A 27,105-nucleotide genomic window follows, 5' to 3' on the forward strand; every position below is an offset into this window, starting at 1 on the left:
GGCGCCAACTGATGGGCAGCCACGGAAAAGCAGGAGTCGCCCCCAAGTCACGCAAACAGGAAGCCTGTTTCTTTTGTGAGGGAACTAGAAGCCAGCATTATATTTCATCAGGTGGGTACACAGAGACTTATTCACACCAATGGAACGACATCTCTCAATGCGTGAGAAAGCTATTACTTTGGGTCTTGAATTTTTTCAGTCTTCTCAAAACCCTCAATTTAAACACAAATGGCCACGAGAGACAAAACGCCTGAGGTATGGGAAGGTATGCACATTGAGAACAATCCCGGCAAAGCAAACAGGAAAAAGATATAGAATGATCGGGGGAGGAAAAATGTGGAGGACAAAAGAAAACGAACAGCTTCCTGCATTTCACCCTGGACTTTCCCTTCTGAATGGGTTTTCACCACACAGTTGTACGGCCTTACCCAGTGCTTCTAATCTTAGGTTTGCCTGTCTAGGCCACAGGTTAGCAACTACAGCTTGCTGCCTGTTCTTGTACAGACCACAAGCTAAGAATGTTTTTTTGCGACATTTCAGGGTTAAAAATGGAAGAATATTTCAGAGATATGAAAATTATATGAATTCAAAATTTGGTGATCATAAACAAAGTTTTATTGCAACATAGTCATCATTTACATATTGTCTATGGCTGCTACCATGCAAGAACAGCAGAGTTGGACAGTTGTGACAGAGACCTTATGACCCACAAAGCCTAAAATATTTACTGCCTGATTTGCCAACACTTGTTCTAAAAGGTCTGTTCAGTGGTCACAAGATAAAGCATTAAAGCCAGTAAATGCTCATATGATTTCTTCTTGTGTGAGTAAAATTGATACTAGATATTAACTTCCTTTAGAACCTTACAAACATGCACCTGAGCATCCATTTGTCTTCTACTCTTTCAGCCAGCATTTACTGAAGAATGGTTCTGACATAGTGCCAACACTATAGATGACAATGAAGTAAGAATGAGGTGTGGATCCTGCGCTCAAGGAATTTGTCATTAGGAATGTCGGAAAGTCTATACGTGAGGCTGGGTAGTATGAGAGCTGGATATAGCACAGGGAAGGTAGTTTCATTTCCTGGGAGAAAAACTGGGAGTCTGATAATCCGAAATTGGAGGATTGTAACCAACCTGAGTTGAATTCAATTCATGTCATTAATTCAATTCACGTCATTGGCTCAGTTCTGGAATCTAATCTATTTACTGGCTCTGACAAATTAACTCCTCTGTGCCTCAATGTTCTCATCTATATATTGAGAACAGTAATATTTCCCTCATAGGTTTGTTGAGAGGTTTGCATGAGATAATGTATATAAAGTGCTTAGCATTCTACCTGCCAAAATATCTAGCTTTCTCTAAATGGTTGGTAGTTATTCACTTGTTTAACAAAAATTCGTTGAGTACCTATTATAATGTCCCAGGCAATGTCTGTGCCGTCCAATCTCATGGTCACTAGTCACATGTAACTACTTAAATTTTAATTAATTAAAAATTAAATAAAATGTACCAATCAGTCCCTCAGTAGCACTAGCCACATTTGAAATGCTCAATACCTACATGTGGTTAGTGCTACTGTATTGTAGTACAGCTATAGAACATTCCATCATCACAGAAAGTTCTATGAGATAGTGCCTTTCTAGAGAGTAGGGATTCAGCTATGAATAAAATGAAATCTCTGCCTTTAGGGAGCTTACATTTGGGTGGACAATAGATAATAAATAAATGCATACTATATCAGGTATTGATAAATATTTTAAATAGTAAAATCAAACACTTTTGTAGTACTTTCTATGGCTGATACTGTCCTGAGTGCTTTTTATTAACTCTTAATCACTGCAATAACCCCATGAGACAGGTAAGCTAAGTAACTTACCCAAAGTCAAACTGCTAGATAGAGGAAAAGCCAAAATCCAAACCCATGAAATCTGGCTTCAGAGTTCCTTCTCTTAATCAACATATTATATTTCTTCTCAAAGCAAAGCAAAAATAGAAAAAAAAAAAAAAAAAGAGGAAGAAGAATAAAATAAGAGGTTAGAGACTAGTAAAGGGCACTATTACAATTATTATAGTAAACATCTTAACCTCCATGCAAGTAGGGTGTTTTATCGGTTAGGCTTGGGTCAGAAATAACACACTACAACAGGATAATGAAAAAAATCTATTCTCAAAGGTGTGGGTGAAATTAAAGAAAACCAATAAGGCACAGTGCAGTGCATACCTTAGGACTTGATACCAAGGAACTATTACGAATCCTGGGTCTGATAAGCAAAGTAAGGAAACAATTATTAAAACAACAAAAGAATAATTGTGAAAAGGGAGACATCCTCTGGGACCTGTCACTAATAGAATGAGGCAGTGAACCTATGGTGACCCATCAGGGAAAGAGCCAGGAGAATAAATAACATAACTCTACTTTCTTCCTGCCATCTTATCTCCCGCTAGTGTCTGCCATTGGCTGAACCCAACCAGAAATCAGAGGGCAAGAGAGCCCTTGATGTAATCCATATAGCTCAAATTCACAGGACACAGAGCTGATTGGATGATCAGGAGGCATAAACAGAAGATATGCGGTAAAGTCTATTCCTTCTTGCTCTGAACATCTTCTCTTGTACTTTTTTTCATATAAAAATTGAACACACCTTTTGGGACACACAAAAAGTTCCCGTAACTATGGTGTTGAACATATCCCTGAGACATAAAATATTAATCATTACTATTACCCTTTCTAATGGGAATAGTGGGGATGGAGGACAAACAATATGAAATGTAACTGTTAGAATCCCTACTTCTATGGTTGGTCATGAAATTTAAGTTGGGAATCATGGCTTTCTTCTTCCACTACCCATTGCGTGTTCCCTTTCTCTCTGCCAGCACTTCACTGTATGAGCCTCTTTACAGAGTGACCCAAACTTTTTTATTTTATTATTTCTTTTTTGAGACAGAGTCTGTCTTTCACCCAGGTTGGAGTGCAGTGACTCAATCTCAGCTCACTGCTACCTTCGCCTCCCAAGTTCCAGCAATTCTCCTGCCTCAGCCTCCCCAGTAGCTGAGATTACAGGCACGTGCCACCACGCCCAGCTAATTTTTGTTTGTTGGTTTGTTTGTTTTTGAGACGGAGTCTCGCTCTGTCGCCCAGGCTGGAGTGCAGTGGCCGGATCTCGGCTCACTGCAAGCTCCGCCTCCCGGGTTTACGCCATTTTCCTGCCTCAGCATCCCAAGTAACTGGGACTACAGGCGCCCGCCACCTCGCCCGGCTAGTTTTTTTCTATTTTTTAGTAGAGACGGGGTTTCACCATTTTGGCCAGGCTGGTCTCAAACTCCTGACCCCAAGTGAACTCCCGCCTCAGCCTCCCAAGGTGCTGGGATTACAGGCGTGAGCCACCGCGCTCGGCCCAAACTTTTGATCTTACAAGATTTAGGTTCTTGGTGCACCTCTCGTTACTGAGTTGCCTCGGTTTTCCACTGATCAGGACCATCGGGTATGTGTGTACTCACATGGACTTGTTAATGAACTTCTAGGTTCTAGATACAGTCCTCCTTGACTTGAGTGTATAGGAGCAACCGATTTCCCACTGGTATGGTAATCAATTACCTAGGGCTATATAGAGGTGCTTTTCTTTTCTTGTTCCAATTTCCAGCTCAACAGGCTGTGAATTCTCTGGTGGAAGTACTTCTTCTTTGGATATTAGAGTTTCCAAATCTACTAAGTTTTTGGGGCTTGGAAGAAGAAAAATATCCCTGTAGTAAGTTTTTTTGCTGTAATAGTGAGAGGAATATATCTTTGCTTTCTGGACGTCTGAATTCTGGCTATAGGCAAATTATGCCACACATTGGCTATTGGTTTAAGGAATATATTGCATTCTTGAGGATAGCATCTCAACCTCTTATGGTGTTGTCTCACAACTGGTGTCATAACTGAGCCTTCAGGAGACCATTAAACCATTTAATAATACCAGCTTCTTCTGTTTAATGGGATCCATGGTAAGATCACTGAATTCCAAAGATATTAGTTAATTGTCATACTTCCTTTGCTGTAAAATGGGTCCCCTGGGCAAAGGTAATATGTGGTAGAGCAAGGCAATAGTACAGTTATTCTGTAAGTCCATGAGTAGTGGTATTAGCAGAAGTGCTGTGGCCTGGGAAGGAAAATTCATACCCAGAAATCTCTACAGAGGACAAATGGTTATTCCCCCCATGATAACAGATGTGCAGTATAACCATCCTGGCACCAGATAGCCAGTTGGTTCTTCTAGGAAATAATGCCATATCACAGAACCAGTATTTGATCATTGCTGTTGACAGTTTGAGCACTTAACATGAACGGTAGCAAAATCAGCATATTACTGAAATTGATCAGTATAATTATTGAAATCATTCAGAATCTGTTCCTACTGACATGACCATTTTGTACATAGGCCCATTAAACAAGCACTACTTGACTAAAGAAGCTGATTAACATCTACAAGACAGGTCATATTGACTACCTGATTCAGATAAAAATATTTTCAATTTTTCCTTGTAATTTATTCTGTATGCATGTTACCCAGACATGTATTTTTAAATTTTCAAATACTTGGGGCTTCTCTAGATATTTTTGTTGATTTCTAATTTTATTCTTTTAATACACATAAAATACATTACATATATAAACTCAAAGAATATATATTAAATATTAAAGCATATATAAATATTTTTAAAGACTGAAATCTTACAGGATGTGTGTGTGTGTGTGTGTGTGTGTGTGTGTGTATATATATATATTCTTTTTAAATCTGTTGGGAAATTTTTTTAGTGGCCCAGAATATAGCCTGTCTTGGGGAATGTTTCATAGGCACTTAAAAAGATAGTGCATTCTGCAATTGCTGGATGTAGTGTTCTTTGATCATCAACTAAGATCTGTGTAGGAAATAGTGTCATTTACGCCTTCTTCTGTACTGATTTTTTTCAGTTCTATCAATTATAGGAAAAGTCTGTTAAACACATAATTATGAATTTGTCTATTTCTCTTTTTAGTTGTATAAGTTTTTGTTTCATCTATTTTTTGCTTTGGTACATATATGTTTATGATTGTGATATCTTTTATCATTATGAAATAACTGTTTCTGGCAGTAATTTTTTTTTTTTTTTTTTTTTTTTTTTGAGACAGAGTCTCACTCTGTTGCCCAGGCTGGAGTGCAGTGGCACAATTTTGGCTCACTGCAACCTCTGCCTTCTGGATTCAAGCTATTCTCCTACCTCAGCCTCCTGGGTAGCTGGGACTAGAGGCGCATACCACCATACCCAGCTAATATTTTGTATTTTTAGTAGAGATGGGGTTTCACTGTGTTAGCCAGGATGGTCTCAATATCCTGACCTCATGATCCACCCACCCGTCTGGCAGTAATGTTTGTCTTAAAGTCTCTGATATTAAAATAGCGTCTCTAGCATTCCCATGCTTCTTTTTCTTTGCACGTCTAATAAATTTTGGTTAAGACTGGACATTGTAATGTATTGTAGCAACTCTAAATTCTGTTACATTTTTCTGAAGATTGTTGGGTTTTTGTTCTAGTAGGCAGTTGACTTGCCTGGTCTCAAATTTCAGTTTTCAAACCATATGTCTCCTGTAGCTGCTACTATCACTGTTGATTTTTCTTTCTTCCCTCAGTTTCTGATTTTTTAGACTGTCCCCCTAAGTATCTTTCCTGGGACTGAGTAGATTAGTCATTAGTCAAGCATTTGGGCAGAAATTATGCTCTGATTCTGGGCTTATTCTCTCTGTCTTTTTGCTTCTGGAGTTTTCTCCCTAAACTCCCCCTTAAACTGCTCTTCCAGTTTTAATCTGCCCCCTGATATCTCAAGCAAGTAAGGCTTCTGCTTTCTGCTGCCTGAGCTGTGCACATTTAGTTTAAAAAAATAGTAAACTTATAAATCTCACTAAGTGCAGTCTTATCTTTCAAAGAGACTCTCTTCTGATTTTTATCTGCTTTTTTTTGTTGGCCTCTCTGGGATGTTACCTACAGGTGAGTAGTTTAGCAGTCAGCCATGGATTTGCGCAGAGTTTATACTCAGATTGTGGGTCTCCATCATTCCGCTGCTCTCTTGCTTCTTATGTTTTCCCCCTAATTTTCCAGCTGCTGTGCCAGCACTGAACTGTGTCCTCTGCCACCTCGTGTTTTTAAAGCTGCGGTTTTCTGCTTCAGGTGCTATGGAGATTGAATAATACACTCAGTCAGAAAAGTCACATTTTATCAAAAGTAAACTCTCCCCTACTCTTTGCTTGCTTTAGATTGCTTTTCAGTGCCCTTTTATATTTCATCCAGATTTTATAAAAGTCATCTGCCAAGCAGTTTGATCTACCAGTTCACTCCACCATTACTGGAAGCTGGAACTCTAATTAGTTAGGTATTTTATAAGAAATTCTCTTTTACTCTGCATGTCATGTAGGCAAAAGGATAGACAGATAATGGTCTGAAGTAACAAGTTTAGTTACTAATAAAATTACCAGCTACTAAATGTCAATGGTAATTGACGTTTTATGTCTACTTTTCTTGTTCTTCTACAAACCCAAAGATTTTCCCAAAATATATGACTTACTTTTGATTACCCAAATGTACATGTCAAGGGAGGATTTTAAAAATTGATACATAATATTTTACATATTCATGGGGTACACATGATATTTTATTGCATGCATAGAATGTGTAATAATCAAGCCAGGGTATTTGGAGTATACATCACCTTGAGTCTATGCGTTGGGAACATTTCAAGGTCTCTCTTCTAGCCACCAGAAGTTTCAAATAATTCAAATTTTCATTTAGTGGAAGTGAAGACATCAAACTTTCACAGCATCACACTGAAAATTTTAGTATATCAATTAGTTTAATGACAAATGGTGGGAGACATACTGAAACATGCATAGCTATCAATGACTAGGAAGCAAAAATTTCCAAGGATGATAATGAAAATAGGGCAGAGTTTCTGTTAATAAAATTTCAGGTAGACCATGTGGAAAATAAATAAACAAATCAGTAGTTCTTCACTTAGATTACAATCTCCTGTGGCTCCTAATCTCATACCTCTAGGATTTCTTTCTAGATATAAAATAGTAGCTACTCAATACTCTTCCAAAAGTGGGGAGGGGGGGGAAGGCAGTGCTTAAAATAAAACCTTCTTTTTTTTTTTTTTTTCCAGCAGATTGCCCTAATGGCCCACAAAATACAATGAAGGATCAGTCTCTGGGGTGCTAGATTTACAAATTTGAGACCTTAGAATAATGACAATTATTATTGATGCTGTTTGTGGAAAATAGAAAAGACTTAGGTAATGGTAGCAACATCCGATTGCTCTGAGCCTTCCTTTATAAACTCTCAAAGAGGAGGATAATGTCCTCAACTCTCTTCATCTCCCAGGTTCACTTTACTTTCAGAGGCAGATAAGAAACAATTTACCTTTACAGGCCTGCAAGACTGGGTCCGAAGGGAAAGAGGAGAGGGAAACCATCCTATCATGCTGATGGGTGCAGAGCAGAGCGGGAAAGGGTATTACATAAAATTTTATGGACAGAATGCAAATAGTGGCTACTGTCCCTCCTGTGGTCCTATAAGGCCTCAGTAAAAGTTGCCAAAATTACAAAAATGCTTGTCGCAATCGTATTTTTGGTGAAATCACAGGTCTGGTTCCACATTAGGATGATATACCTTTTTGTTTTTATTTAACTTCAGACTTCAAGAAAAATTGTGACAAAAACTGTAAAGATTTCCAAAATTCTCTAAAAGTAATGCTTTATCCTGTTTGCTTTATTTTTACATATGTATTATTTATATGTCAACCTAAATAACAAACAGAGATTTTCTAAAAGAAAAGATATATATTTGGGAATAGAACATTGAAATGGGAATATGCATGCTATAAAACTATGGGTATATTCAGGGAGGTAATGGGAGATGAAGGGTTTTTAAAAAAAAAATAAAAGAGAAGATTACACAATTATTTTGAAATAATTATCCTTGGCTACTAAGACCAATGACAAGGATGACTCTAGTTTAAATTTGGACAGGCAATTGCTGGGCAGATGTCCTTTTAGAAGTATATGTTTTTTTAAGATTGTAATGATCTTGGTCCATGGTTGTGGGTTTTGTAGTCTTTTTTGCTATACATGCAAGCATGAGAGCCCTCTCTTTTTGACCTTCCTTGGCTCTATTTGTCAAGGTTTCCTTAATATGAGTTACTCCATTTTGATTCTGACAACTTTCACGTTTACCCCTTTAGATTAAGATCTTTCTATAAAAGTACCATTGATTAATTAATCATCTTGGAGTTAGGTTTTGTTGTCCCTCAGTGCTGCGATAGACCTGTTCCAGTTATTGGTCTCGTTCCACTATGAGAGGAATCATTGGCGACTATGAGTCAGTGTTAAAACCATTTAGTCATATTTCAGCAACAAGGGATGTTTTAAGGGAGTGGCTTTCAGGCTAACTATACATGGAGTTCATCATTAAATTTAATTTTGTCTGTTTTGTAGTCATTTGTTATCATCTAAAAGTGCTGGGCCACCATTATTTTGTTATGAATTGTACTTTTGTAAAAATTTTAACAAGTAACAAATACAAAGTTTAAAAAGGGAAAATATAAAGTAACATTAATAGCAATATGACAATTTTAGTTTATACAATGGTTTTGAGGCATGAGTTGAGGCTTAAAGATAACTAATTGAATAAATAAAATGACCACAGGGAATTAGGTGAGTCCTGTTTTAACTATGCAGCCCATTTTAAAATTTTGTGTATATGGGTCTCAACTTTTTTAGATAAATTTATTTAGGTAGAGTATGTAGTAGTAGCAATGGTGCTGACTTTTTTTTTTTCAGTTTAGCTAGTGGATACTAAATGGTTTCTTAGGTTAGGTTTTGTGAAGTTACCGGCAGAAGCTATTTGATTGTGAAATTTTAATTAAACTATGATCTTGCCAAGTGAAAAAGGTAGCATAAAGGGGATATAAGTTTCATTATAATATGGAATCTTATTTTAACATCTTGGGAAAAGCTGTTTATAGCATGAAAACATTAACTTTTCTTTTTGATTTGTAGTTTGAATGTCTCTGATCATGACATTGGGCAGTTTGGTGAACTTTTGTGTGGTCCACATCTTAGGCATGAGGCTTGTTTCTTAAAATCCATGCAGTTTTAGTTTATAGGACTTTAGGAATAAAGCGGTTTTTGTTTTGAGTTGGAGAGTTGTAGCCAAATATTGGGGGAGATTAGGATAATGTAGGATCTAGTTCAGTCTATAAGTAGATAACAAGATTTGAAAACAAGGTACAGGGATATAATCTAGTAACAGGTGTATCATAGCGTATTTTTTAGAAATAAAACTTTATTTTTTAAAATATTGATCATATATGAATTTCAGATTTAAAAACTGTTTGAGGCTCAGAAGCCAAACGAAGGCTAACTTTAGATTTTACTTACAGTCTGAAGTTCTTGAGCCTGACGGGAAGTGACAATTTTTTTTTTTTCTTTTTTTCTTTTTTTTTAAATTTATTTATTATTATTATACTTTAAGTTGTAGGGTACATGTGCATAACGTGCAGGTTTGTTACATATGTATACTTGTGCCATGTTGGTGTGCTGCACCCATCAACTCGTCATTTACATCAGGTATAACTCCCAGTGCAATCCCTCCCCCCTCCCCCCTCCCCATGATAGGCCCCGGTGTGTGATATTCCCCTTCCCGAGTCCAAGTGATCTCATTGTTCAGTTCCCACATATCAGTGAGAACATGCGGTGTTTGGTTTTCTGTTCTTGTGATAGTTTGCTAAGAATGATGGTTTCCAGCTGCATCCATGTCCCTACAAAGGACACAAACTCATCGTTTTTTATGGCTGCATAGTATTCCATGGTGTATATGTGCCACATTTTCTTAATCCAGTCTGTCACTGATGGACATTTGGGTTGATTCCAAGTCTTTGCTATTGTGAATAGTGCCACAATAAACATACGTGTGCATGTGTCTTTATAGCAGCATAATTTATAATCCTTTGGGTATATACCCAGTAATGGGATGGCTGGGTCATATGGTACATCTAGTTCTAGATCCTTGAGGAATTGCCATACTGTTTTCCATAATGGTTGAACTAGTTTACAATCCCACCAACAGTGTAAAAGTGTTCCTATTTCTCCACATCCTCTCCAGCACCTGTTGTTTCCTGACTTTTTAATGATCGCCATTCTAACTGGTGTGAGATGGTATCTCATTGTGGTTTTGATTTGCATTTCTCTGATGGCCAGTGATGATGAGCATTTTTTCATGTGTCTGTTGGCTGTATGAATGTCTTCTTTTGAGAAATGTCTGTTCATATCCTTTGCCCACTTTTTGATGGGGTTGTTTTTTTCTTGTAAATTTGTTTGAGTTCTTTGTAGGTTCTAGATATTAGCCCTTTGTCAGATGAGTAGATTGCAAAAATTTTCTCCCATTCTGTAGGTTGCCTGTTCACTCTGATGGTAGTTTCTTTTGCTGTGCAGAAGCTCTTTAGTTTAATGAGATCCCATTTGTCAATTTTGGCTTTTGCTGCCGTTGCTTTTGGTGTTTTAGACATGAAGTCTTTGCCCATGCCTATGTCCTGAATGGTACTACCTAGGTTTTCCTCTAGGATTTTTATGGTATTAGGTCTAACATTTAAGTCTCTAATCCATCTTGAATTAATTTTCGTATAACGAGTAAGGAAAGGATCCAGTTTCAGCTTTCTACTTATGGCTAGCCAATTTTCCCAGCACCATTTATTAAATAGGGAATCCTTTCCCCATTTCTTGTTTCTCTCAGGTTTGTCAAAGATCAGATGACTGTAGATGTGTGGAGCTATTTCTGAGGACTCTGTTCTGTTCCATTGGTCTATATCTCTGTTTTGGTACCAGTACCATGCTGTTTTGGTTACTGTAGCCTTGTAGTATAGTTTGAAGTCAGGTAGCGTGATGCCTCCAGCTTTGTTCTTTTGACTTAGGATTGTCTTGGAGATGCGGGCTCTTTTTTGGTTCCATATGAACTTTAAAGCAGTTTTTTCCAATTCTGTGAAGAAGCTCATTGGTAGCTTGATGGGGATGGCATTGAATCTATAAATTACCTTGGGCAGTATGGTCATTTTCACGATATTGATTCTTCCTATCCATGAGCATGGTATGTTCTTCCATTTGTTTGTGTCCTCTTTTATTTCACTGAGCAGTGGTTTGTAGTTCTCCTTGAAGAGGTCCTTTACATCCCTTGTAAGTTGGATTCCTAGGTATTTTATTCTCTTTGAAGCAATTGTGAATGGAAGTTCATTCCTGATTTGGCTCTCTGTTTGTCTGTTACTGGTGTATAAGAATGCTTGTGATTTTTGCACATTAATTTTGTATCCTGAGACTTTGCTGAAGTTGCTTATCAGCTTAAGGAGATATTGGGCTGAGACAATGGGGTTTTCTAAATATACAATCATGTCATCTGCAAACAGGGACAATTTGACTTCTTCTTTTCCTAACTGAATCCCCTTGATTTCTTTCTCTTGCCTGATTGCCCTAGCCAGAACTTCCAACACTATGTTGAATAGGAGTGGTGAGAGAGGGCATCCCTGTCTTGTGCCAGTTTTCAAAGGGAATTTTTCCAGTTTTTTATTTACTCATTTTAAGTCTGAGAATTCTTGAAGGCAGGCCTTTTTTATTTTTATTTTTATTTTTTATTATACTTTAAGTTTTAGGGTACATGTGTACAACGTGCAGGTTTGTTACATATGTATACATGTGCCATGTTGGTGTGCTGCACCCATTAACTTGTCATTTACATTAGGTATATCTCCTAATGCTGTCCCTCCCCACTCCCCACACCCCACGACAGGCCCTGGTGTGTGATGTTCCCCACCCTGTGTCCAAGTGTTCTCATTGTTCAATTCCTACCTATGAGTGAGAACATGCGGTGTTTGGTTTTCTGTCCTTGGGATAGTTTGCTCAGAATGATGGTTTCCAGCTGCATCCATGTCCCTACAAAGGACATGAACTCATCCTTTTTTATGGCTGCATAGTATTCCACGATGTATATGTGCCACATTTTCTTAATCCGGTCTATCATCAATGGACATTTGGGTTGGTTCCAAGTCTTTGTTATTGTGAATAGTGCTGCAATAAACATATGTGTGCATGTGTCTTTATAGCAGCATGATTTATAATCCTTTGGGTATATACCCAGTAATGGGATGGCTGGGTCAAATGGTATTTCTAGTTCTAGATCCTTGATGAATCACCACACTGTCTTTCACAATGGTTGAACTAGTTTACAATCCCACCAACAGTGTAAAAGTGTTTCTATTTCTCCACATCCTCTCCAGCACCTGTTGTTTCATGATTCTTTAATGATTGCCATTCTAACTGGTGTGAGATGGTATCTCATTGTGGTTTTGATTTCCATTTCTCTGATGGCCAGTGATGATGAACATTTTTTCATGTGTCTATTGGCTGCATAAATGTCTTCTTTTGAGAAGTGTCTGTTCATATCCTTTGCCCACTTTTTGATGGGGTTGTTTGATCTTTTCTTATAAATTTGTTTAAGTTCTTTGTAGATTCTGGATATTAGCCCTTTGTTAGATGGGTACATTGCAAAAATTTTCTCCCATTCTGTAGGCTGCCTGGTCACTCTGATTGTAGTTTCTTTTGCTGTGCAGAAGCTCTTTAGTTTAATTAGATCCCATTTGTCAATTTTGGCTTTTGTTGCCATTGCTTTTGGTGTTTTAGTCATGAAGTCCTTGCCCATGCCTATGTCCTGAATGGTATTGCCTAGGTTTTCTTCTAGGGTTTTTATGGTTTTATGTCTAACATTTAAGTCTTTAATCCATCTTGAATTAATTTTTATAAGGTGTAAGGAAAGGATCCAGTTTCAGTTTTCTATATATGGCTAGTCAGTTTTTCCAGCACCATTTATTAAATAGATAATTCTCTCCCCATTTCTTGTTTTTGTCAGGTTTGTCAAAGTTCAGATGGTTGTAGATGTGTGGTATTATTTCTGAGGGCTCTGTTGTGTTCCATTGGTCTATGTATCTGTTTTGGTACCAGTACCATGCTGTTTTGGTTACTGTAACCTTGTAGTATAGTTTGAAGTCAGGCAGCATGATGCCTCCAGCTTTGTTCTTTTTGCTTAGGATTGTCTTGGCTATATGGGCTCTTTTTTGGTACCATGTGAACTTTAAAGTAGTTTTTTTCCAATTCTGTGAAGAAAGTCATTGGTAACTTGATGGGGGTGGCATTGAATCTATAAATTACCTTGGGCAGTATGGCCATTTTCACAATATTGATTCTTTCTATCCATGAGCATGGAAGGTTCTTCCATTTGTTTGTGTCCTCTTTTATTTCCTTGAGCAGTGGTTTGTAATTCTCATTGAAGAGGTCCTTCACATCCCTTGTAAGTTGGATTCCTAGGTATTTTATTCTCCTTGAAGCAATTGTGAATGGGAGTTCACTCATGATTTGGCTCTCTCTTTGTCTGTTATTGGTGTATAGGAATGCTTGTGAGTTTTGCAGATTGATTTTGTATCCTGAGACTTTGCTGAAGTTGCTTATCAGCTTAAGGAGATTTTGGGCTCAGAAGATGGGGTTTTCTAAATATACAATCATGTCATCTGCAAAGAGGGACAATTTGACTTCCTCTTTTCTGAATTGAATACCATTTATTTCTTTCCCCTGCCTGATTGCCCTGGCCAGAACTTCCAACACTATGTTGAATAGGAGTGGCAAGAGAGGGCATCCCTGCCTTGTGCCAGTTTTCAAAGGGAATGCTTCCAGTTTTTGCCGATTCAGTATGATATTGGCTGTGGGTTTGTCATAAATAGCTCTTATGAGTTTGAGATACGTCCCATCAATACCTAGTTTATTGAGAGTTTTTAGCATGAAGGGCTGTTGAATTTTGTCAAAGGCCTTTTCTGCAACTATTGAGATAATCATGTGGTTTTTGTCTTTGGTTCTGTTTATGTGATGGATTACGTTTATTGATTTGCATATGTTGAACCAGCCTTGCATCCCAGGGATGAAGCCAACTTGATCATGGTGGATAAGCTTTTTGATGTGCTGCTGGATTCGGTTTGCCAGTATTTTATTGAGGATTTTTGCATCGATGTTCATCAGGGATATTGATCTAAAATTTTCTTTTCTTGTTGTGTCTCTACCAGGCTTTGGTATCAGGATGATGCTGGCCTCATAAAATGAGTTAGGGAGGATTCCTTCTTTTTCTATCGATTGGAATAGTTTCAGAAGGAATGGTACCAGCTCCTCTTTGTACCTCTCGTAGAATTCAGCTGTGAATCCATCTGGTCCTGGACTTTTTTTGGTTGGTAGGCTATTAATGATTGCCTCAATTTCAGAGCCTGTTATTGGTCTATTCAGGGTTTCAACTTCTTCCTGGTTTAGTCTTGGGAGGGTGTATGTGTCCAGGAATTTATCCATTTCTTCTAGATTTTCTAGTTTATTTGCATAGAGGTGTTTATAGTATTCTCTGTTGGTAGTTTGTATTTCTGTGGGATCAGTGGTGATGTCCCCTTTATCATTTTTTATTGTGTCTATTTGATTCTTCTCTCTTTTCTTCCTTATTAGTCTTGCTAGCAGTCTATCAATTTTCTTGATCTTTTCAAAAAACCGGCTCCTGGATTCATTGATTTTTTGAAGGTTTTTTTGTGTCTCTATCTCCTTCAGTTCTGCTCTGATCTTAGTTATTTCTTGCCTTCTGCTAGCTTTTGAATGTGTTTGCTCTTGCTTCTCTAGTTCTTTTATTTGTGATGCTAGGGTGTCAATCTTAGATCTTTCCTGCTTTCTCTTGTGGGCATTTAGTGCTATAAATTTCCCTGCTTTAAATGTGTCCCAGAGATTCTGGTATGTTGTGTCTTTGTTCTCACTGGTTTCAAAGAACATCTTAATTTCTGCCTCCTTTTCGTTATGTACCCAGGAGTCACTCAGGAGCAGGTTGTTCTGTTTCCACGTAATTGAGTGATTTTGAGTGAGTTTCTTAATCCTGAGTTCTAGTTTGATTGCATTGTGGTCTGAGAGACAGTTTGTTATAATTTCTGTTCTTTTACATTTGCTGAGGAGTGCTTTACTTCCAACTATGTGGTCAGTTTTGGAACAAGTGCGATATGGTGCTGAGAAGAATGTATTTTCTGTTGATTTGGGGTGGAGAGTTCTGTTGATGTCTATTAGGTCTGCTTGGTGCAGAACTGAGTTCAATTCCTGGATATCCTTGTTAACTTTCTGTCTCGTTGATCTGTCTAATGTTGACAGTAGAGTGTTAAAATCTTCCATTAATATTGTGTAGGAGTCTAAGTCTCTGTATGTCTCTAAGGACTTGCTTTATGGATCTGGGTGCTCCTGTGTTGGGTGCATATATATTTAGGATAGTTAGCTCTTCCTGTTGAATTGATCCCTTTACCATTATGTAATGGCCTTCTTTGTCTCTTTTGATCTTTGATGGTTTAAAGTCTGTTTTATCAGAGACTAGGATTGCGACCCCTGTCTTTTTTTCGTTTTCCATTTGCTTGGTAGATCTTCCTCCATCCCTTTATTTTGAGCCTATGTGTGCCCCTGCATGTGAGATGGGTCTCCTGAATACAGCACACTGATGGGTCTTGACTATCCAATTTGCCAGTCTGTGTCTTTTAATTGGAGCATTTAGCCCATTTACATTTAAGGTTAATATTGTTATGTGTGAATTTGATCCTGTCATTATGATATTAGCTGATTATTTTGCTTGTTAGTTTATGCAGTTTCTTCCTAGCATCGATGGTCTTTACAATTTGGCATGTTTTTGTAGTGGCTGGTACCAGTTGTTCCTTTCCATGTTTAGTGCTTCCTTCAGGTACTCTTGTAAGGCAAGCCTGGTGGTGACAAAATCTCTCAGCATTTGTTTTTCTCTAAAGGATTTTATTTCTCCTTCACTTATGAAGCTTAGTTTGACTGGATATGAAATTCTGGGTTTAAAATTCTTTTCTTTACGAATGTTGAATATTGGCCCCCACTTTCTTCTGGCTTTTAGAGTTTCTGCCGAGAGATCTGCTGTTAGTCTAATGGGCTTCCCTTTGTGGGTAACCCAATCTTTCTCTCTGACTGCCCTTAACATTTTTTCCTTCATTTCAACCTTGGTGAATCAGACAATTATGTGTTTTGGAGTTGCTCTTCTTGAGGAGTAGCTTTGTGGCATTCTCTGTATTTCCTGAATTTGAGTGTTGGCCTACCTTGCCAGGTTGGGGAAGTTCTCCTGGATAATCTCCTGAAGAGTGTTTTGAAACTGGTTCCTTTCTCCCTGTCACTTTCAGGTACACCAATCAGACATAGATTTGGTGTTTTTACATAGTGCCATATTTCTCGCAGGCTTTGTTCATTTCTTTTTACTCTTTTTTCTCTAAACTTCTCTTCTCACATCATTTCATTCATTTAATCTTCAATCACTGATACCCTTTCTTCCACTTGATCGAATTGGCTACTGAAGCTTGTGCATGTGTCACATAGTTCTCGTGCCATGGTTATCAGCTCCATGAGGTCATTTAAGGTCTTCTCTATGCTGTTTATTCTAGTTAGCCATTTGTCTAATCTTTTTTCAAGGTTTTTAGCTTCTTTGTGATGGGTTCGAACATCCTCCCTTAGCTGGGAGAAGTTTGTTATTGCCGATCGTCTGAAGCCTTCTCCTCTCAACTCATCAAAGTCATTCTCTGTTCAGCATTGTTCCATTGCTGGTGAGTTGCTGTGTTCCTTTGGAGGAGAAGAGGCACTCTGGTTTGTTGAATTTTCAGCTTTTCTCCTCTGGTTTCTCCCCATGTTTGTGGTTTTATCTACCTTTGGTCTTTGATGATGGTGACGTACAGATGGGGTTTTGGTGTGGATGTCCTTTCTGTTTTTCAGTTTTCCTTCTAACAGTCAGGACCCTCAGCTGCAGGTCTGTTGGAATTTGCTGGAGGTCCACTTCAGACCCTGTTTGCCTGGGTATCACCAGTGGAGGCTGCAGAACAACAAATATTGCAGAATGGCAAATGTTGCTGCCTGATCCTTCCTCTGGAATCTTCCTCTCAGAGGGGCACCTGGCTGTATGAGGTGTCAGTTGGCCCCTACTGGGAAGTGTCTCCCAGTTAGGCTACTCGGGGTTCAGGGACCCACTTGAGGAGGCAGTCTGTCCATCCTCAGATCTCAAACTCCATGCTAGGAGAAGCACTACTCTCTTCAAAGCTGTCAGACAGGGTTGTTTAAGTCTGCGTAAGTTTCTGCTGCCTTTTGTTCAGCTATGCCCTGCTCCCAGAGGTGGAGTCTACAGAGGCAGGCAGGCCTCCTTGAGCTGCAGTGTGCTCCACCCAGTTTGAGCTTCCTGGCTGCTTTGTTTACCTAGTCAAGAAGGTAGGCATTTTATGTGCATTTAAAAATATGACATTTTAGTTAAAGCCTTGTTAATATAACCAAAGTTTTGAAGTGTATTTTGTTTATAGAGAGCAGATTTTAATTGAAATTATGTAAATAAAAATAAAAATACTTATGAATGGGTTTTAAATTTTTGGAGAATCAGCTAGGGAGAAAAAGCAAAATGTTTTCATCTTTGTTTACAAAAGTATACTTTCCCAAGTTTTTGTAAACTACAGATAGGTTATGAGAGAAAATTTTCTTAAATCTGGAAATCAAAACATTTAAGTAAAAAGCCAACAATACTTTAAATAAAAGTCGTAAGAACATTTTTTATCAATTATTCAATTTCATGTAATTAATTTTTTGTTTTGTTTAATCCTGAATAGTAGTTTTATAAGCCCATTAGTTTTTTATTAGAGTTATGGATGTTTTTATTTAGTTCATTGCTTTAAATCTTATCAGTAATCTGTGTGAGTACTTATTAGAGTTCACTGCTTTTCCATGAAAAGCAATTTTAGACTGTAGCTGATTACAAAAACTTTTAAAGGATTTAAAGTAATAACTGTGGATAACAAGGACTTAGAATAGCCATGGTTAAAATTTGCTGAAAGTTTTCAGTTGACAAGGAAACTTAGTTATTTTTACTCTATGTAGCATTTTAAGATAACCAGAATCAGGACTGACAGTATTACACCAGGACCATTAGACTTTTATAAATTTTTTATGTTTCTTCAATTAGTTACCTGAATAGCTTCTTTATATAAATGTAACTTTAGGAAAGATTAATATAACAATCAAATGATCACGATAACATTAGATATTTATGAATTTATATAATTTTTAGAACATTTATATCATACCATATCCCTAAATGTAACTGAAAGATTTAATATCATTTATTATTTGTCAATGTCTTTTCTGCAATTCATCAAATGCCTAATTATTTACTATTTCTCTAAGATTTTTTTTATATATATATAGAGAGAGTGAGGCTTTCTGTGGCTCAAGTGGAAAATTTTAATGTTAATTTATTTAGGATTTTGAACCTGGGAAAACCTACCAAAGATGTCAAAAGGTTTAAAACACTTGTTTAAAACAGAATTGCAGGTCATGGCTAAATAAAATTTATGTATTTAACCAGAGTGATAATCAAAGGACTTTAAAAAATTGAGCTTTAAAGGGGCTAAAAGGGTTATTTTTTTTACATCCACGTAGCTTTCATTACTTTTAAAGTAAACCAAAATCTAGTAAATTCAATGCAGCAATTATCTTAATAAAACATAAAATCTTTGAGTTTTTTTTTTTTTAAGGCCTGTTACAAAAAGGTGAAAAACCAAAACAAAACAAAACAAAAAAATCCTCCCATAGTGTGATTATGTTTCCTTATGTGAAGCTCATTTAAATAACTGGGAAGTCAAATCTGAGGAAATGGGTACTTGAATTTAATCAGACACCAGAAAAGTGAGTGAACTATATTATAGAGGAATGTAAACAGGAAAATGCCTTGAGCAGTGAAGTACATTGGCTCTTACTAACAGCATGGAAAGTTTTGGTTACATGGAACAATTTAGGCATGTCAAGAAAAGTCAAAAGTAAAGAATCAAGTTACACTGGAGGAAAGCAATGTTTTTTTCGAACTTTGTGGCAACATCTCAGCATTAGGCTAGAATAGCAGTGTTAAAACCAGAGAAAGAGAAGTTACAGGAGTTGTCAAAGGTTGAGAGAGAGAGTTATCACCTCAATTAAGAAAAAAGATAAGTCTTTTTTTAAGGGGAGAAAGAACAGAAGGCAATGATGTGTAATCTGCAAGTCATGTGCAACAAAGGACAGCAAAAGATGAACTTTTGAGATGTGAATCTGAGAAATTAAAAAAAAAAATTTAGAATTAAAAATCAAAACTTATAATTTTATTAAGAGCAAATTAATATTTTAAGAAAACCTATTGTTTCGTCATAGAGGACCATAATTTTTAGTTTTGTATTAATATATTTTTAATATCAAAGCTTAATTTTTAGAGAGACTTTTAAATAATTTCTCAAAAATTATAATATCACTTGATCAACCACACACAAAAATTTTTAAATAAATTTTTTATGAACTTTATTACAACTTGTATAGGCCATTGATTACATGTTTACACATTTTGCTTTGTCTTATACTTTCTTTAAAAAAAAACAAAAACAGTTATTTTAGTTTAGGACAAAAATTGACCATACAAGATTTTTTAAATACAAAGTTATTGCTTTAGCTTTTATTTTTGCCAAAAATACATTTTTATAACATGTTTTACATTCTTTGAATTTATTGGTTTGTTTTTATTTTTGTTTTTAATCTATATTTTGAAACAAATTTAAAATGACCTTCAAATCAGACAAAATTATTTTTTCAATAAAGAATGTTTTTTCATACTTTATTAATATTAAAAACATTTTTTTTTTGTACACTTTATGTACAGAATTACATATTAATTAGATTTTTTAACTGTTAGTAACCTTAAATTTGAGTGAAAACTTGGGAAGCAAGAAATCTGGAATCATCTATCTCACTTACAGATAAGACCCATTTTATAATTTTTAGAAACATATTTTTCTATAACAATTTTTAAATTTTATTTGGAAATAACTCAGACATTTAATGAATATCTATTATTTAATTTAACAGAACTTTAAGATTTTAAGTTCTACGAAAAGTTTATTTGTAATCATTTATTTCATTTATATTATTTTTAACAGTTTACCAAGATTATTTATAAGAACTGAGATATTAGACAAAGATAGTCACTACTTTATTTCTTTTGTTAACAATTTTTATAATGTGTAAACATTAGGTGTTCACCCAAGTGAGAACCTTAAATATATAAGTATTATCCCAATAACATGGAAGAGTTAGCTGTTATTAAACCAACAATATTAATTTAGCTTTATTTATCAAAATATTACACAAAGGTCATTTTGTTTTAGGCTGGGTTAATAGTTTCATAACTTGCATGCGAAACCCTGACACCTTAGTATATATGAACATATATTTGTTTGTGTGTATCTATCTATATAAGAGAAAAATATAAAGCTGTCTGACCAGTAAATCCAGCCGAAAATGAATGTTGACAATTTTGAAGACATTTTTATTTTTACTTTATCAATAATTTAAAAATGAGCTTATTTATTAAAGATTTACTTAAGTCATGTGAACTAAGAAACATTTGGGTTAATAACTATATATTTTATATTTTATATGAGTGCCTATTTATCTAAATAAAAATTTTTAAGGGAATTTGGGTCAACTAAGCCAGATTTTGCCATGTAGACAAAACATACAATGCAATACATATACATATGTGTAAATATATTTAAACACATACATACACAAACAAAGAGCTTATAGTTTTTATTTTAGAATTTTAGTTAGGGGATAGTAATATAAATTCATCAGTTTATAAAAGATAGTTGGATCCAATTATATTTTTCACAAAATTGGAACCTGTTCATATGGCTAAACTTTATTTGCCCCAGTAGGTAAGGCTGTGAACCAAAATTTTGAGTAAAGCATTTTTCAGGGCAGTTTGATTTTTAAAAACCTCTTTTATTCCTTTTTGCCCAGTTTTAGATGAGTTTAGATTTAAACTTTTAATGTTTGCATTGTGATGAGGACTAGCTGAATTGTATAAGAAAAACATCCCCCAAGTTGCTTTGAATTAGTAACAAATTTGTCTTTTGTTTGCCAGGCTGATTTGTTTGATTAGCACATGAGGGCAGGGAAGCATTTTAAGAGTTTTTTTTTTTTAGATTATTAATTTTTGATTTAAATGTTGTATCATTGTACACAATTGTTAATCAGGGAAACCTGAATTTATATTTTTGGAAGGTGTGTTGTTAGTTACTGTGGAGCTGTTGTAATTTGTAAAGCCATTCATATGAAAGCCCTTTAAGAATTTTTTTGTTTTGTTTTTAAATCTTGGCTGGAATGCCAGAGCAGTGAGATAGCGGAGAGTTTTATTTCACCACTAGTAGAAAAGCCAACATATTTAAAGTAGGAAAAAAAATTAGAGAGAGATAGAACTTAAAAGACTACATGTTAACTGCATAGTTGCAGGTTTTTAAAATAATGGCCATAATGCATAGCCAGCTGGAGGCCCCGGAAACCTGGCATGCCTTAATATTTGAGAATTCCATTCTGTTTCTTATTAATCCCTTAGAGCAACAAAACTATAAATCCTGTAAATCCAGGGAATATCAGGTTTAAATTGGTGTTTTAGTTGGTGGTGACTGCTTTAGTGGCTTTTAATTAGCCATCTTGTGTCTACTGTTTAGAATGTTTATTTTTTTCCTCCCAGAAGATTTTCAGAAATATTAAGAGAAAGCAGTCCAACGTAATCAAAAGAAACCAAGGTAAGAGTGTTCACAAAATTTTAACCCAGGTGTGCAGATAAAATGAAACACTAAACTAGGCATGAAACCCAGAGAAGACGTGCCTCACAAATCGAATGTAAATTCTCTAGAAAGTAAGAGTATTCAATCGAAAAAGACTTGTCTTTATACTAGGACTTACTAGAAAAGACTGAGAATAAAAAGTATTTTATAGCCCAGAAGGAATGTAAGATTTCATATTAAAGTGGCCTTATTTAGACTAGATCCCACATAAAGTAAAAAAGCTCCTGCCAAAAGGAGAGAGGCTTAGCTCATAAGGGCCAAAAAGGTGAACTGTGGAAGTGGAGGGATCAAAGGGCTCGAATGAGTACTGCACACTGGTTCCAAAAGCCACCATTTTCTTCCAGTAGTGATCTTTTTCAGATCCCACTTCTGATATTATATATGTCAACCTAAATAACAAACAGAGTCTCTCAAAAAGAAAAAAAAATTGTGTATTTGGGAATAGAACATTGCAGTGGGAATATGCATGTCATAGTAAACTATGTTTGTATTCAAGGAGGTAAAGGAAGGCTAAGGTTTTTAAAGAAAAAAAAAGGAGGCTTTCATAATTGTTTTGAAGTAATTATTCTTGACTACTAAGATCTGTAAAAGCACACCCATTTTGAGGTTGGACAGGCAGTTGCTGGACAGATGTCTGTGCAGAAATAATTTTTGCGTAAGGTTGCAATGGCCTGTGTGCAAAGTTGTGGTTTTTGTAGTCTTTTGTGTTATAAGGCACACAAATGTGAGAACTCTCTTCATGGCCTTCTGTGGCTTTATTTGTTGGAATTTTCTTGATATTAGTGACTCCATTTTGATTCTGACAACTTTCACAATATTTGTGTGTGCATGAGGGGGTGACTACTTGAGATTAAGTTGCAGACATAATGTTCCTTTATCTCTAACTACCTCCATGTCTGTTTTCTAATCACAAAGACATTCAAGACATTGTATACAACCCTAATTTAATTTTCAAAATTGGGAAATTAATATTAATAAAATATATTATCTAATATATAGCCCTTGTTTAAATTTCATCATTTGTCTCACTAATACACTTTTTAGCTGAAGAAAAGAGTTTAGTTCAAGGTCAAATCCAGAATTATGTTTTGTATTTATTTGGTTGCCTCTTTAATCTCCTTTAATCTGGAACTGTTACTTGGTCTTTTTACTAGTTTCCTACTTCAGCTATAAAAATTATCGCAACTTTAGTGTCTTAAAAACATACAAATTTATTGTCTTAGAAGTCCAAAATCAGTCCCAGTAATCCAAAGTCATGGTGTCAGCAGAGCTGGTTCCTTCCTGAGGCTCTGAGGAGAGAATCCATTTTCTTGTCTTTTTTAGTTTTTAGGGCTCTCACACATTTCTTGGTTCATCGAGCCTCTTCCTCACATTATTGTAACCTTTTATGTACATCACCACATCTGTGACTACTAACTCTGACTCTCCTGTCTCCTTATGAGGATACTTGTGACTATAATGGGCCTACCCAGATAATCCAGATAATCTCTGCATGTCAAGATTCTTAATTTAATCACATTTGCAAAGACTTTTTGTTACTATGTGTGGTAACATATTCTCAGGTTTTAGGGATTAGGAAATAGATATCTTTGGGGGGCATTAGTCAGCCCACCAGAGTGCTCATCATACAGTATGTTTTTGAAAGTCATTGTGAGTCCTTTTGAAAAGAAGGGAGATGGAAATGAAGACAGAAAAGCAGGGAGAAGAAGATAATGAGTGGGAAGTTAAAAGAAACTCAGGAAAGGGAGGAGACAGGAGGATACACCTATTAGTTTGCATTTCTGGTTTGCCAAACTGATGAAGATCTGGGTCCCTTTCTTTATAGAAGTAGGGAAAAAGGCAACATGCCCTTTTCTAGACCTATTTTTTAAGTGCTTAAAGTTTGGGAAACAGTTGATGTCTGATGTCTGTGGTGGGTACTGTCATGAGAAGAAGTGATTTCTGGTTCCTTAAATTCTATCCCAGTGTATAGACTAAATTTCAAAAAATATACACAGCTATACACCTGTGGAATTGTTTTTCTGCAAGTAGATATATTTCATGACTTCACAACTCATTGTAAAAAGGTAGTTGATTTACTTTATGTGAAATATAAGTTGGAGCTTAAAAAGGAAGTCAACCTTTTCTCTCTCCAAGATATCCAGCATGAAGCAACATTACCCTTCCTCCCTTTTGCACATACACATCTGACATTCTCCTGGGCCTACAGAATGCGGTTTGATTCTTCTTTGCATTTCCCAATCTATGCTATAACTGCTACCATAGTGATGCTTAGCCACAACAGAAAAACTTACCCTTAGAATTAGCAATGGTTCAGAATATGAGCTGAGCTGGATCTGATGGCTGAACATCATGGTACCACGGGAAGTGAATTCTATTGACAAGCAGGAAGAGGAGCCACGTGAAAAGAGGAAGGTGATCTTTCAGATTTCCAGATTCCAGTTTTCTGAGCATCAAGTTGGATAATAACTTCTTTTTTCAAGTTTCAGTTATTTATTAATCAGTGTAATCTCCAGTAGACCACATCAACATGATTTCATGCATTTAGAGGAGAAATATTTCCTGGTTAAGTGGAAAATTGTGTGGATGGCTTCTGGAAGACTTTCATTCTAAAGCAGCTTTATAGTGAAACATTTCATTTAGAAATCTGGACTTACTTTCTTCAGTTCGATGTAATCCACATTCACTGAGTAGAACTTGTATAGATCATTGGGACCCAGTTTGTTCCACGGCTCTGGGTTATTCCTTCTGTCCCAACTAACATCTAGATTGAACAATGCCAGACACAAGAGATACAGTGCTCCTCTAGTACCTCCAGCTACAATAAATATTACAAAAAGGGGATCAAGCTCAGATGTATCTTGGCCCGACTGATGATCTGGTGGAGCATGTTCGTGGCAGAGGCCTCCGATTGGAAAGGAGAGAACCAGCCTAGCCACAAGGCCCTGGGCTTAGTAGTATCTGCTGGATAAAGTTTTAAGATCACACAAGACACCGACACAGATAAAACAAGGTTTTCCTTTCTCTAGCCTCTCTCGTTACCAAATGTCCAGCTTAAAGTTGTCCTCTTTCAAAAATATCAAACACATCTCAGGGTAGGTTATTTTCTGTGGTCCCTAGTGTGGGTACAATCCTTGGCTCTACAGATAAATTCCAAATGGGTTTGTTTTGGAGGCGTCTTCCTCTCTAAATCCTAATTACTATGCTGATACTCTTAATCTGGAATTTTTTGAGGGGTAGAAAAGGGCAGTGCGATCTGAAATGTCATCCCCGTTTCATGTTTGAACTTGTTTAGAAAATACCTCTGTCCTCAGTGAAGTACTCTTTTGGGTTTGGATGTGGTATCCTAGAAGTTCCAAATGATGAAAACTTTAAATGGATGAGTTCTCATGGAGATAATTTCTAAATACTTAAGCAGTTAAAACTAAAGCTATGCCTCTGTGATTCCAGTGATAAGACTCTTCCCCCTCACCCAGGCAATTACCTCCAATGACAGACATTGAGAGTTATACTATAAAACAAAATGTCACCCCACCATCCTGATATCAAAAATCTGATCTTATAGTAGAGGACTAGGAAAACCATGAGGAGCCCAGAAGAAGAATACGTTGTGTTCCTTTACATTTCCTGTTAGGGCATCCTTCCATCCCCAGATAACTAGCTTTGGATGTCCCTTGCTCTGGTCTCTGTGCTATCTCCTAGAAGCCTGGCCACACCTGCAGCATTTTGCAGGTCAGAGACCAGAAGAACATGAATCCTGGCTCTGTGAGATTCTTCAGAAAAGAACATCTATAAGAAAGACATCTTTTTCTTGCCACTTGTCATAATCATAGCTTGATGCACCTTGGGCTAAAAGTTCCTTTTCCTTCATGAGGAACAGAGGTGAGTGAGGGAAGAATAAAGATGTGGGTTGATAAAAATATTTTTCAGTGTTGAGCAGCATTTGTGCACAAAGCATGTGGCACAAGATTGCCAGGTGCCAATCCAGTAGCAAGTACTCCTTTTCATCCTTTGTGATAGATTCTAGAGCAATGTGCCCAAATGAAAAATTACATTTCTCTCTCACTTCTCAGGGTTGGGGTGTGAATGAGATATAAGCTGAAGTTGTTGGGTGAGTTTTCCAGGAAAGTTTCTCCTGCTGTCTGGAATGCAGACGTGAAGCTTGGAACTCTTACAGCCATCTTGGACTAAAAAGGGATCTTGCAAAAAAACGTTTCAAGTTAAAGATGGCAAAGCAAATGAAGGAAGTCTCAGATCCTTGATCACTATGGAGCCTCAATCCTGGTCCTCCTTCTTCCAGACTTCTTTCACTTGAGAAGGTTAACTATTTTTTTTCAAGTTATTGTTACTTTGTCTTATTATATGCTATTAAACAATCCGATATGGGTTATGAAGAGGAATACCCCGTTATTTGAAGTTGTTTCATACTCAGTTTGTTAAAATCATAAGGTTATAATTTTCATGTTGGGTGGTAGTTTCAAGGATGTTTATTATTATAATTTTATATAATTATTGTTATGCATAGATAATAATAATTACATGCTCTACCACAGGGAGCCATTTTTTTTTTTCAGATTAGGACCCCAAATTGAAAAGCCATCAAGGTCTTTTATAAAAGAAAATGAATTGAAAAGTTCTGGGGTGGGAGGTGGAGGTAAGAGAGGTGGTAACCTGGGAAAGCCTGGAAAAAGTCCTGGGAAGACAAGTTTATAGGATCCTGGTTCTCCTCTGGAAATCCCCCTTTTTGGTTCTACCCTAACCTTCTCCCCTCCCCAAATCATTCTCTGGGTACCAATTGTGGTAGGAAGAGTTTGCTATTTTTCCCCATTCTTTTGTTCTGTTCTGCTTTTTTAAAAAATTGGACTTTCGGGGTTGTTAAATAAAATTTATAGGAGGCCATTGTTTTGGATTGAGCTCCTGCACTAGACCCGAACAGACCAAACCAAAACGTAGTCCATGCTAAGTACCACGTAATCAAACTGAAACTCAAAAGAAGGAAGATAATCCCCCCAAAGGACAGTTTTTTTCTAAAAAAGTGGGAGATTCACAGCAAACAATCAGAAAGGGACCAATCAACCTGAGCCAGCATGATACAGAAGTCCTCTCTACTTTATCCCTTACTACAAAAGTAACCTAATATTAACCATTCTGCTTTCTGTTTTTTATTTGTGTGTGTGTGTGTGTGTGTGTGTGTGTGTGTGTGTGTGTGTTTTGGTTGGTTTCTTGGTTCTTGTATTACTCTCTTTCTTTTTCCTGCTTAATCTACCTTACAAAAAACCACTGCTCTGTTATAATCAATGGAGCTTCCC

At 36.5% G+C, this 27,105-nt stretch overlaps 1 long non-coding RNA gene and 1 pseudogene across 1 annotated transcript; one reads left to right on the forward strand and one right to left on the reverse strand.

The window, feature by feature from the left end:
* Positions 1-8: 8 nt before the first annotated feature.
* Positions 9-27,105, forward strand: LOC140712973 (uncharacterized). Its single transcript, XR_012094849.1, has 3 exons — positions 9-111; positions 2,450-2,577; positions 25,870-27,105. It is a non-coding gene; the product is annotated as an uncharacterized lncRNA (long non-coding RNA).
* On the reverse strand, positions 23,262-25,605 carry LOC140712972 (cytochrome c oxidase subunit NDUFA4 pseudogene; annotated as a pseudogene).

The sequence above is a fragment of the Chlorocebus sabaeus genome, chromosome 12 (genome assembly GCF_047675955.1).
Source record: "Chlorocebus sabaeus isolate Y175 chromosome 12, mChlSab1.0.hap1, whole genome shotgun sequence".
Lineage (NCBI taxonomy): Eukaryota > Metazoa > Chordata > Mammalia > Primates > Cercopithecidae > Chlorocebus > Chlorocebus sabaeus.